At 37.2% G+C, this 12,805-nt stretch overlaps 1 protein-coding gene and 2 pseudogenes across 1 annotated transcript in view; all 3 read right to left on the bottom strand.

Moving 5' to 3' along the window:
• FGD4 (FYVE, RhoGEF and PH domain containing 4) overlaps window positions 1-12,805 on the bottom strand; it is a 277,447-nt gene that overhangs the window by 189,365 nt on the left and 75,277 nt on the right. The gene's annotated exons all lie outside the window — the stretch shown is intronic.
• On the bottom strand, window positions 1,797-3,744 carry LOC136393908 (large ribosomal subunit protein eL31-like; annotated as a pseudogene).
• On the bottom strand, window positions 4,052-6,428 carry LOC136393907 (dnaJ homolog subfamily C member 2-like; annotated as a pseudogene).

Genomic DNA, 12,805 nt, shown 5'->3' with positions numbered 1-12,805 from the left:
ACTAGACTTAGATTACATATTCTAAAAAATCATATGTAAATTCAAGAAATCCTTTCTTGAGGATTACCAATGTACCTTGCTAATGTTTCAGAAATAGAAGGCATTTTATTTCCCCAATAATTGGTGATCAAGAGAATATTAAGTGCACAAGTTAAGTTCTAAGAAATTGGCTGAAGTATAGCTCATATAAGAAACAGAAAAAAGAAAGATAAATAGAAATTAGAAATAGGACAAGAGAGGTTGTAATAAAGTCTCACATAAGAAAGGTCAACAGTGATGACTGCACTTAAGAGCATAGCTCACTTTCTGTACTGTCAGGGAGCAATGCTGTGCAATGAATCCTCAGACAAATGGCGTTACCTCAAGTGATCGTACATTAACCATGAAACTAAGAAAAAGTACAGTTTTGTGCTAGAATCACAATATAAAACCATTCTAAACAAGAGCACTAATAATTTGTTAATAATGAAACAAATTGTTTATCATAAAGTAGCAAACAAAAAGGCAAACACCATATACTTGGTACATTCCAAAGTTTCAAATGTTTTTCCCTTGAGAGATTCCAGAAATGGAAATTGCAAAAATAACAATACTCACAGCCCCCCATAAAGGATTTCTTTCAAACAGCATCCAGCAATGCCTTTTCCTCTTCTGATTAATCATTATTTCCTGCTTGTGGAAGAATTATCTGTATATATGATTTTTGAGTAAAATCCATAGGCATTCTGCCTTTAGGTATCAGAAACGCACACAACTTCTGTTAGACACAGTAAAGAACTAACTAATGGGAAGTGCACAGCTAGGTTTCATAACTTCATTTCTAGCAGTGATGGAGCCTCAAAGAACTACGGAAGCAATGCATTTCAAAATCCCATGAAGGTATTTCAAAATGTAGTGAGGAAGCGCTGGAATATTGTGGTAGAATGGGAAGCATGGGGCCAACTGCATGTGACTTCATGGTAGTCACAGTCTTCAGATGTACGACAAACTATCCTTCAAAACTCGATGTTAAAGGATGTTAGGATTTTTTTTTTCATGGTGACTAGTCATAAGAAATCATGAAAAATGAAACTGTTTTTAAGCTCTTCATCTCCCCCAGAGCAAATGGGCTTCTGTTTCCTTCCCAGGTCACCCAGCCATCCCAAGTAACTTCTTCATAAAAACATATCGGGTTTCAAAGGAGGCCAAGCACCAATGAGCAAATTTCTCATCCTTGCCATGTTACTAAGAGAAAATTACTGGTTAAAGTCAATATTTTAGTTAATGCATCATATATTATAGACTTCTCAAAAGACCTAAAGGTTTATCATCATGACAGAATGTTTACTTAAGAGCTCTAATTCTAATTACCTTTTGTGTAACATATAGATGTTGAAGTAAAAATTAAACTGTAATACCTAGACTCAGTTCAATTTAGAGATATCACTTCATCCAATTACTGAGTTTCTGAAATAACAACAAACTGGAAATAGGATATTACCTTAAAGCACTTAAGGAAATTTTGATAGATAAAATTAAATAAAATTTTGATACAGCTTATAAACCAACAAGTGCAAGCATGAAAAGAAACTACTTTGGTAAACACATACTTCAATCACAAAGTCTTAGAAACTTAGAAATTCTCCCACTGAATGGGTAAGAAAACTGAGGTCAAGAACGTTAAGGTAAGATAGATATAGCTATGTTGATATTAATGAGACAAGCTATATACATTTCAGATCTGATAGAATTTTTCAGTGGAATTTTCATGGCATAATTTTTTTTGCAGTTTTTAAACTTTCTTCAAAAATCAGCAGTTAGTTTTCATCCACATGAACTGTTTATGTAGATTTTTGAAAGCAGTGACAGATAGGTAGGTAACCAGTGTATGGTGACAGATAGATAGGTGACTAGTGTATGGTGACAGATAGGTAGGTGACCAGTGTATAGAGCTTATCTGGTGAATCTTCGGCTTCATTACATTTTCTGGATAACTGCAGCTAGACATAGACATTCCTTATTCCTTTGGCCCAGGCGACTTTGTTGAGCCTGCTGTCAATCTGTGTAATTGGAGTTCCCATCGCCTTTATGGCAAATTTCCAGATCTCTCTGAGTGTGCAAGAGGCACATTTCTTGAAATTCACTTTATGGATGCACTTGTGAATGTCGATGGTGTACTCTTTGGTCATTACCTTGTTAATGGCAGAACGGCCCTTCTTCTCACCACCCTTCTTTGTGGGAGCCGCTCTGCCCCAGACCCTACCCAGGTCAGCTGAGGGCTGGGGGTGTCCTCTGTAGTAGACTAGGTTTCGCACAGGAAGTGTTGATGTATGTGCTCAGGCGTGAGTGATGAAGTCAGATGAGGATGTCAGCATTTTTGCTTCCCCCTCTCTAGCACAGAGGACAGCAGGAAATTTCAAACTGACCACATGCCAGCAAACCATTGGCTAAAACTACAAGTGCCCCACTCTGCTGCGGAGTATCAGGCTGGCAGGATCCCACTGAGTGTGTTGGCCATGGTTCTCAACCTCTTTTTATCAGTGTTTAAGCAGTTTAGTGGGCAAAGAAAATTCATGTGGAATACTTTCCAGTAATTTGATACTGTACATTGTAGATTTTTATATATCTTTATAAGTAACTAAACCTTTTCACTGTTCATTCAAGATAGTATGTGAATATACCTTTAGAAACATGCTGTAGAAATTACACTAAAATGAAATTTCTCTTATAAATGTGTTCTTTTTTACTTTTTAGCTTGCTGCTTATATTTTGATTTGCTAGATTTTATAAAAACAGATTTAGACCTTTTTACTTTAAATCAAATGATTTTGATCAATCCAGTCATACACGTGTGTTTAGTTAAATCTGAGAATGGCTTTAGGAGCCATGATATCAATCAATTTGTTACAAAGCTAAAATTTAGTAGTCCCTCAAAACAATTTTATGTGTGGCTAAAAATAAATTTTCATATAGAGAGTAAATAAAGCTATTTATCTGCTCCTAACTCCACCACCATTTATTCCATATCTCAATAAAATTAATATTATCTATAATTACAGCTGTAAACTTACTACGTGCCCTTCTCATAACAACCCTAACAAAATGGTGTTATTAGCTTCACTTAAATAGATGGTGAACCTGCGAACTAAAATTAAATAACTTCTCCAGAGAGTAAATGGCAGAATTGCAATTCAAACCCTGGACTGTTTAACTTCAAAACCAGATCTCTAAAATGGAAAATGTCTGCTTATTCTCCCAAAATTTTCTCAAAATTACTAACCTGGGAAGGAATAAGAAAAACATTTACCCTATATCCAAGTTTTCTTGTTTTTAACCCCCAAATACAAAACCTAAAACTGGTAAACTTCTTCTTTCTACATTGGATGACTTTTCATAACTAAATTTCTTAAAACCTTTGTATTTAACCTACTTGTAAAGCAAATAGTTTTACATCTAAACTAAAACAGTAGAATCGTTTTAGAATAACTTAAGAGTTCACCGGAGCAATAGTCGTTTTCATCTTTATTTGCTTATTGGTTATGAGAACGAGGACAGTAAATTTGTCACTTCCTCAAGGTCACTTTAAGCCAGAAATAGGTTTCTGGTTTCAAGTCTGGTTGCTAAACCACGCTTCCTCTGCAATGGTGAGCTGCCATTGGTAAGCTGGTCAGTCACTAAGAAACAGAAAATAACAAGTACAGGATATTTAAAATACTGTTCCTGCTGCTCTTTCCCATACCTCTTCATCTGGTCTGTTTCACCCATTTCCTGTAGGGTATGTTCTATATTGCCATTATGGGAAGAAACCTCAATGGCCTTGGCAGATAAGAAAAAAAACTCTATGCCTATTTCAAACATAAAACAAATGTTTCATCTTCTTTTCTAATTAAAATATGGAATAGAGCCTCAAAAATTAAGATCCTTGTTTTTAAATTGTCTTATTGAGTCCACTTCTTCTATGTAAATCTTATTGGTACAAACTATCATCTTTTGATTTATAAATGGAAGGCAGCTCACTAAGAAGTGTATAGGTACCTGCACACGTGGCATTTGGCCCTGGAGAGGGATTTGTCTACAGCAGTACTAGCCAGGCTTTTACAGTATTTCCAGTTACACTGCAAACAGGCACACACAACAAAGACAGCCTAAGTCGTTTCTTGGCTCTATGTGCGTCCAATTCTTGCTCTTGGGCAGCTACCTTTGCTTTTACCATCTGACAAGTCCTTTGTCATTTCAGGCAGTCCTTCTTTATCCTGCCAGTATAGGTGGCTTTCTGTGATTTTTTCCCCCTCATCTTTCAGATGTATTTACTGGTACATTTTTAAGGCTTGTTCCAAAAGCTCTGCTCTACTGTTGACCAAGACGTGAAATCTGCGCGTAGACCTTCAAATCGTTCTGAAGGCGCTGCACGGTCGTCTGCCTGAGGCACCGCTGCGCGTTCTCTTAAAAATGTATCAGAACCATTTGTCTATGTCTATTTCTCGAGGAGGGTCAAATATTTGAAGACTCTTTGCTTTGCTGATAACATCTGTGGGGATTCTCTTGGCTCCAGAAGAAGAATATATGTTTATTTAACCCTTTGAGTAGTGAGTTTTTTCATGCTTGCTGACCCCCAGGAGTGAGGTTTTTTTCAAAAAATGAAATTAGTTCCAGTTACAGTTTTATTAACTTAAAATCATGTTTGTTTGATAACCAATCTATGGAAATAAGAAAAACATTCATTTGCCTTTTTGTAATGTTGCCTTACACATGTACGATCGTACTCTGGTCAGGAGGCACGAGGACGTACATGAACGTTCGTACTGCTCAAAGGGATAATTAACAAGAACTTCCTGTCTTGAATTTGTTGCAGCAGAGAAGAGGTTGGCAGCTTTAATTAATCATTGCAGATCATATTCTGACCAATTTTTAATGCCATTTCCATCTCCACCAGTTCATTTCTGAGATGCTTATCACCTACGAGCCTCAGCTTTCTCTTCCTCTTTTCTAATTTGCTCATTTCTTTCTTCTATGTTTAATTCAAACACTGTAAACTTACTAGTTCAAGGTGATCACAAAGTTATTCCACATTTTAACCCACTCTGACTCATTATCAGAAAATTGATTCCAGCTCTTGAAAGAGTTTTGAGGTTTCTGCCTTTCCTTTTTAATAATTTTTTTTCCTGGATATACTTTCCCTTCTTTGCCAATAATACTTGTTATCTAACTTTCTTGATAGCTAATGGGGCAGCTTCTAATTCAGCTTGTCTTTGTTTTTTGGTGTTTTAGCTTCTTGCTGCTTCGATTTTGCTTCTGCTTTTGTTTTCTTTTCTGCTTCTCTCTTGGCCTTTTCTATTTCCTCAAATATTTTTATTCTTGAATATCAGGTGTATGTGTTATCAACTAATGTTCTTTATTTCTTTTTAATATTTTTTTATTTGTTGTGGAGAAGAGAGAAAGATGGAGGGACAGACAGGAAGGGAGAGAGATGAGAAGCATCAATTCTTTGTTATAGCTCCTTAGTTGTTCATTGATTGCTTTCTCATATGTGCCTTGACCAGGAGCTTCAGCCGAGCCAATGACACCTTGCTTAAGCCAGTGACTTTGGGCTCAAACCAGCGACCTTAGGTCATGTCTATGATCCCACGTTCAAGCTGGCGACCCCATGCTCAAGCTGGTGAACCTGCACTCAAGCCGGATGAGCCCACGTTCAAGCCAGTGACCCCAGGACTTTGAACATGGGTCCTCAGTGTCCCAGGCCGATGCTCTATACACTGCACCACCACCTGGTCAGGCTCAACTAATGTTCTTATTCTGTTCGTTTCTTCTTTTTTTCTTTGTGCCCTTGTTCCTCTGTTCTGCTTTTCAATTCATCTCCTTTCATCATGACATTATTTTTCTTTCCCTCATCTGAACGACAAAAATTTTTTCAAGAATCAAAATTATATCAGGAAGTGTAAAATGTATCTACACCTTTAAATGAGGAATTCATATCATCAAATCTGAGACATTTTTAAAATTTGATCATCTGGAATTCCTTTTCAAACACTGGGGAAAACACCTCAAAGACCTTTGCTTCACACTTAGAAAAAACTGAGTTATCAAAATTACGTTGATCTGTCTCAGTGTAGCTTTGTTTCTTACAGGGACAAGTCTAAGTACTGCATTATGGTCTTGGTTTTTCTAGTCTTGGGATCTAGTGTCTTTAGCATGGGAAATTCTTCTAACTGCAATTCTTCACTTCTGATAACTCTTTCTCATCATCCAGTTCCTGAAGAGGCAAAAGAATTTCTGTTTCTCCACTTAACAAAAGCTTCAAACCATCTTCCCACAGGTTCAACTTCACACAGTGCTGAGGCTGTGATTAAAAGAGTCAAAAGACTTCAATGCATTGCATGGAATAAATCAGAGGTCAGCACGTGGGTGATGGAAGTGCCCAGGGCGTCCACAGCACTGGGCAGGAGCAGCATGACAAGGACGGGTGGGGCCAGCCCCATGGGCACAGCAGTGCACATCCAGGTGGAGAGCGGTTTGCATCCAGGCAAAGGGCGCTTAGCACCCACTACTGCAGCTCTAGCAGTGCTGTCAGCTGACCCTTCTGTAGTGATGGAAATGTTCTCCATTTATACTATGTATATATCATAAGGTAGCCACACAAGCACTTGAAACATGTCTTGTGTGACCAAGAAACTGAAATCAATTTTATTTTAATTAAATTTAAAAACGACCTGTGGCTAGTGGACAGACAGTACAGGATTAAAGTCTGGGTATGTCTTTCATTTTAAAACTCTTTTATTTTAAAACAGACTCATAGGAAGTTACAAGAATGGTACAGAAAGGTCAGTTTCCCTTCATTTTGTCATAGTCTATAATTACAGTGCAATATCAAAAACGGAAAATTGACACAGGTACAATGTGTGTTAAGGTGTATGCCATTTTTTCACTTGTATAGATTTGCGAAACCACCACCACATCAGGATACTCAACAATTCCATCGCCACAAAGAACTCCCTGTGTCCCCGTTTACAGTCAGACCCAGCACCCTTCTCCCCATCGTTCCTAGCCTCTGGCAGCCACTAATCTATTCTCTAGCTCTACCATGTTGTCCTCTCCAGAATGCTATCTATATAAGTATGTGGCTTTTTGAGATTGGCTTTTTGTACTTGGCATAATGCCCTGGAGATCCATTAAAGTTCCTGTATGCATCAGTGACGTGGTTCTTTTTTATGGCTCTGTGGAACTCCATAGTGTGGATGTACCATGATTAGTTTGGCCATCATGTTAAAGGACATTAGGTTTTCACAGTTTCTGGTGTTTTACAAATAAAACTGCTATAACCACTCTCACACAGGTTTTAGTGCGGATTTCATTTCTCTGGGCTGCAGGCTCAGAAGCGTATGATTGTGTGATAGGTGTCCCCATGAGCTTACTTTCATTCGTCATCTATATTGGTGAAATGTGTCTTCATATTGTTTGCCCATTTTCTAATTAGATTATTTGAGTTTTTAAGTACTGAGTTTTAAGAGATAGATAGATAGATAGATAGATAGATAGATAGATAGATAGAATACATAGTTAAATATAAGGTTTCCAAATATTTGTTCCAGTTCACCTTTTTAACACGCTTTTACAAAGCAAAAGTTGAAATTTTGAATTTTTTCTTTTATGGTTTATGCTTTTGGTGTCCTGGCTAAGAACTTTCTGCCAAGCCCTAGGCCCTCAAGATTTTCTTTATTTTTTTGAAAGTTTTCCAGTTTTATGGTTTACATTTAAATTGAAGACCTTCTCCCTCTCTGTCTCTCTCTCCTCTCTAAAAATAAATAAATAAAATTAAAAAAAATTTTTTAAAGCAACTCAAGTAAATAAAGTAAAAATACCTTATAAATACTACCAGAATAAAAAGTGATAGTCCAAACAAGTTTTGAAAGTCAAAATTATCTTCATTAACTGAATTTAAAAATCAATAATAAAATAAACCAAAATATGTCCATTTGGGGCAAATAAGCATTTTTCTGAAAAAGGCTCCCTTTTTTTTTTTGTCTATAGATATTTAACTGCTCTAGCACCATTTGTTGAAAGATAAACTGCATTACTTTTACAAAGTTAAATACCAGGTGACTGCACTTGTGTGGAACTACTTGCGGGCTCTTCATTCCATTGCATTTCCCTATTTGTATCTCCCTCTGGCAATACCATAGTCTTGTTATAGTAGCTACATAATGTCTTAACACTGGGCAACATGACTCTTCCCACATTATTCTTCCTTCTTCAAAACTGTTTCAGCTATTCTAGTTACTTTGCCTTTTCATGTAAATTCTAGAATAATCTTATCTATACCTACAAAAATCTTGCTAGAATTTTGATAGAAATTGTGTTAAATGTATGTATCAACTTAGGAGAACTTTTATTTTTACTATATTGAGAATCTTCCCATCCATAAACACAGTATATCTCTCCATTTATTTACATTTTGATTACTTTCATCAGTACTTTGTAGTTTTCATGGATGTACTTTTTAAAAGCAACCCAAATAGGCCTGACCTGTGGTGGCACGGTGGATAAAGCGCCGACCTGGAAATGCTGAGGTCACCGGTTCAAAACCCTGGGCTTGCCTGGTCAAGGCACATATGGGAGTTGATGCTTCCAGCTCCTCCCCCCTTCTCTCTCTCTCTGTCTCTCTCTCCTCTCTCTCCCTCTCTCTCTCTCTCTGTCTCTCTCTCCTCTCTAAAAATAAATAAATAAAATAAAAAAAATTTTTTAAAGCAACCCAAGTAAATAAAGTAAAAATACCTTATAAATACTACCAGAATAAAAAGTGATAGTCCAAACAAGTTTTGAAAGTCAAAATTATCTTCATTAACTGAATTTAAAAATCAATAATAAAATAAACCAAAATATGTCCATTTGGGGCAAATAAGCATTTTTCTGAAAAACAGGCTTTATATAATTTACAAAGAAATTAAAGGCACCACAGGAATTTTGTAACTAAAACAGTAAACAGAGAAGACCAGAGGTATAAAGGAGGATAGAGTAAGTATCTTCCATGCATCACTGTTTTCCTCTCTTTTTTAGATTATTATAGTTATTCAATGTCTCAAGTCTGTGCCATTATATGTGCAATAATAGTGCAAGATGAGGGCTCTAAATTATATAATTTCTTTTCTTTTTTGTTTTCTTTTTTTGACAGAGACAAAGAGAGACAGATAGGGACAAACAGGAAGAGAAAGAGATGAGAAGCATCAATTCTTTATTGTAGCACCTTAGCTATTCATTGTTTGCTTTTTCACATGTGCCTTGACTGGGGGGTAGGGTGATACAGCAGAGTGAGTGACCCCTTCCTCAAGCCAGCGACCTTGGGCTTCAAGCCAGTGAAGTTTGGGCTCAAGCCGGTGACCTTGCGCTCAAGCTGGTGAGCCTGAGCTCAAGCCGGATGAGCCTGTGCTCAAGCCCACGACCTCAGGGTTTTGAACCTGGGTCCTCTGTGTCCCAGTCCAATGCTCTATCCATTGTGTCACCACCTGGTCAGGCTAAATTATATGTATCATATATAATTTCAAAGGTCCCTTTCAAGTTCTACATTATATATTTTGTAAATGGTATTTTTAAAGAGTAAATGGTAGAAAATAATGTTTCATAAATTTTGCTGCTTAGCCATCTACAGAAGGAAGGTCAAGTGGAAAAATAATTCTATTGAATAGTAAATGTATTAACTATTTGGACAATTTGCTAAAGCTTTCAGGGAAAGTGAGATATGAAAAAATCAAAAAGATTAAAATTATTTATCCCAGAAATGAGAATTCTGTGAAAATACCTGGAAGGTAATCAGGAAGGTATATACCTACCCAGGGGAAATAAATGAGAATTTAAAACTATATCCAAGCATATATTCTTAACAATCGGAACTCAAAATAATGAGACTGTAATAGGTTGTACAACTTCTGAAATGAGAAGGTCCTATTAACGATGCATGTAGTAATTGTAGAGGCTTGAGAGGACCAAAATAACTCCCACTGCCCTCCCACCAACATTCCTCAAGTGAATAATCCGAGCCCTCAGGAAACCATGGTCTGCTTTCAAGTCTAACTGAGAACGAAGAATATGAAAACTGGTGACTGAGAAGCAAATAACTGACCGTTTTCTGTTCCCCTCTGTGTCTCCCAGAATGCTTTACTGGTTCACACATAATAACTACTTGGTAAACTGATGATAAGATATCTAGGATATCCTAAAACAAATGGAATTATAATTTGTGGAGAGACAAAAAAAGATAATTTCTGAAAACCAAGTGTGTGGACATCATTTTCTAAACTTTGGTAATGATATCATGCTAGGGAAGTTTGACAGTAGATGGAAATCAAGAAGCTAGAGGGATTTCTCAAACAGAATCAGATGCTTGTGTCATTGTCACCTCATCCACAGTACTCATCATCTCACTCCTAAATTATGTCTCACCACCACACTTGGTAAAGTATGAGTAGAATAAAGAACAAAAAAACGTAAACAGAACCAAGGAGAGAGAGAAAATGCATTATTAGTCTCACTTGACAACCACTCAGATATGAGAGACTAAACTAAAAGCAAGGAAGAAAAACTAGTGTTGCCCCCAAAACATTTTTACAATCAAATGATGATAAATATTCAAATTACCTCAATATAGAACAACTTACCAGTGTCTCACGATAATGTATAACCCAACCCAAAAGCTAAAAACAGGAACTAAAGTTAAAGGTCAACGATTTCATATCTATCAGATTCTATGAATCTTAAAGCTACAAGTTATATTTAAACTCCGTTGAAACACTGTTATAATAGAGCATTAATTTGATTTTTTAAAGTAAAGCATCAAGTTGGACAGGGAAAAATTTACTAATATAAGTGCTTAACAAAATCAGGAAGCTGCTTATTAGGCTGAGTGAGCTAACCTACTAGAATATTTGGGTAAATAACCAAAAGTAGAAGCAGCTCCTGTTGCCATCTGTTTTGTCCTCTCTTGCCAATCTAGAAACAGCTGCCCAAGCTTCAAATAACAGAAAACCCTGGGATTCCTTCATCCCTTCATCACCTCTGCCTTTACCACAACCATTTCTACAGCGCACCCAGAGTTTGCCTTCCATTGTCCACAACACAAACAGCATTCAGTTCGAATTTTAATAGGGGGCAGTCTGTGGAAGGAGACTACTTCTCCACATTCGATAATATACAGTATAAGGCAACATTTACTAAAAATTAACAGGCCAGGGCTAAGACCAAATCAGACACATAAATGCATTCACATGTCCCCAACACATACAAATTTTGACACAACCAAAAGTGACAAAGAGTATTATTATTCGGTTGATTAGAAATTTTAAATTTTAATTCTACCAAAGAAAGAAAAATGACTTCTGTTCAGCAATGAAATAAAACATTTAAAATTTCCACAGATATTGAGAGGCTCTGCATATATAAATGTTTTCTTTTAAAGCTCCTTCCAGAGCGTGAACCTTTCTCCAAGTGATGAACAAATTACTTTTCACCAATTCCTAACTTTAGCCAAGAGTACTTTTTCATTATTATTAAAAAAAACAACAACAACAACCAAAACTTAAATTAGAGAGGGTTAACAACAGCCACAACTTCTTTGTCACTACTCCCATTAAGAGGCGGGTCTATTTCTCCAACTCCTTGGATCTGGGCTGGTCCTATGACTGTCCAACAGCAAAAGGCAGAAATGACATTGCACCAGTTCTGGGCTAAATCTGTAAGGGGCCTGGCACCTTTTGCTTCCTGCACTTTGAATCCAGGCATTACACTCAGAGAAGGTGTAAGCAGCTGCATGCATGAGAAGGGCCCACAAGGAGAATCAAGACCCCAGCTGATGACTTCAGCGAAAATCCCACCTTACAGTCAAAACAAACCTGCCAGCTGTACAAGTGAGTTATCTTGGAAATGAATTCCACAGCCCTAATCAAGCTGTCTCAGACCAGAGGTGAATCATCCTCACCAAACCCTGGCGAATCCCAAAATTGTGAGCAAGAAGATAAATGTTTTCTCAAGCCACTAAATTTGGGAGTGATTTGTTATGCAGCAGTAGGTAACTGAAACAAAATTTGTTACCAGAAGTGGGGCTCTACAGTCACAAAAACATAAAATTTGTACTGGTTTTGGTCCAGGTGGTAAATAGAAGATGGCGGAAGAATCTTGAGGAGACTGTTAATAAAGATTTGAAGAAGTAAAGATACGGTGTTGGTGGCTGAAAAAAGGGAACTTACGTTACATACTGGCAGAATCATCAGCAAACCCACTGCATGCAGTAATGTGGAAGGTAGAAAGGTTACCCACCAAACTCATGGGTCTGACTAAGGAGAATTCCAAGAAGAATGTTGAAATAACCAACTGGCTTATTTTAGCTGCCTGTGATAAAAGAGAACAGTAGTGAGATGGACTAAAAAAGAAATTGTTTGGTTCCTTTCCAAGCAGAATTTAGAGGAAATAAACACAAAGGAGTCAGACTTGATGGGTTCAAAAATAAAACTATTCCTCATTTCAGCATGTTAGCAAAAGATGCACAAAGTAAGAAACAGCTCAGGGCAAAGATCAGATCCTGTGCTGCCAGGAAAATGTGGCCTCAAGGAGGGGGTTGTACAACCTTCTGCTGAACCTCATGAAGATCTCAGGTGGTTCCTTATAGACCCTTTCCATTTAGATCTGTGGTTCTAAAATTTTGTGTGTGTGCAATGCAGCTAAGTTTGGGGTGGGGGTGAGGTGAGGGATTGCTAAAACCCGAATTACTGGGCTGGGTCCTCATGGTTTGATTCAGCAGATCTAAAATGAAGTCTGACCTTCGTAATAAATTCCCAGGTGATGC

This window comes from Saccopteryx leptura, chromosome 2 (genome assembly GCF_036850995.1).
Source record: "Saccopteryx leptura isolate mSacLep1 chromosome 2, mSacLep1_pri_phased_curated, whole genome shotgun sequence".
In the NCBI taxonomy this organism is placed as follows: Eukaryota; Metazoa; Chordata; class Mammalia; order Chiroptera; family Emballonuridae; genus Saccopteryx; species Saccopteryx leptura.
The sequence above is the reverse complement of the archived record's forward strand: the minus strand, read 5'-3'. Positions and strand labels throughout refer to the sequence as shown.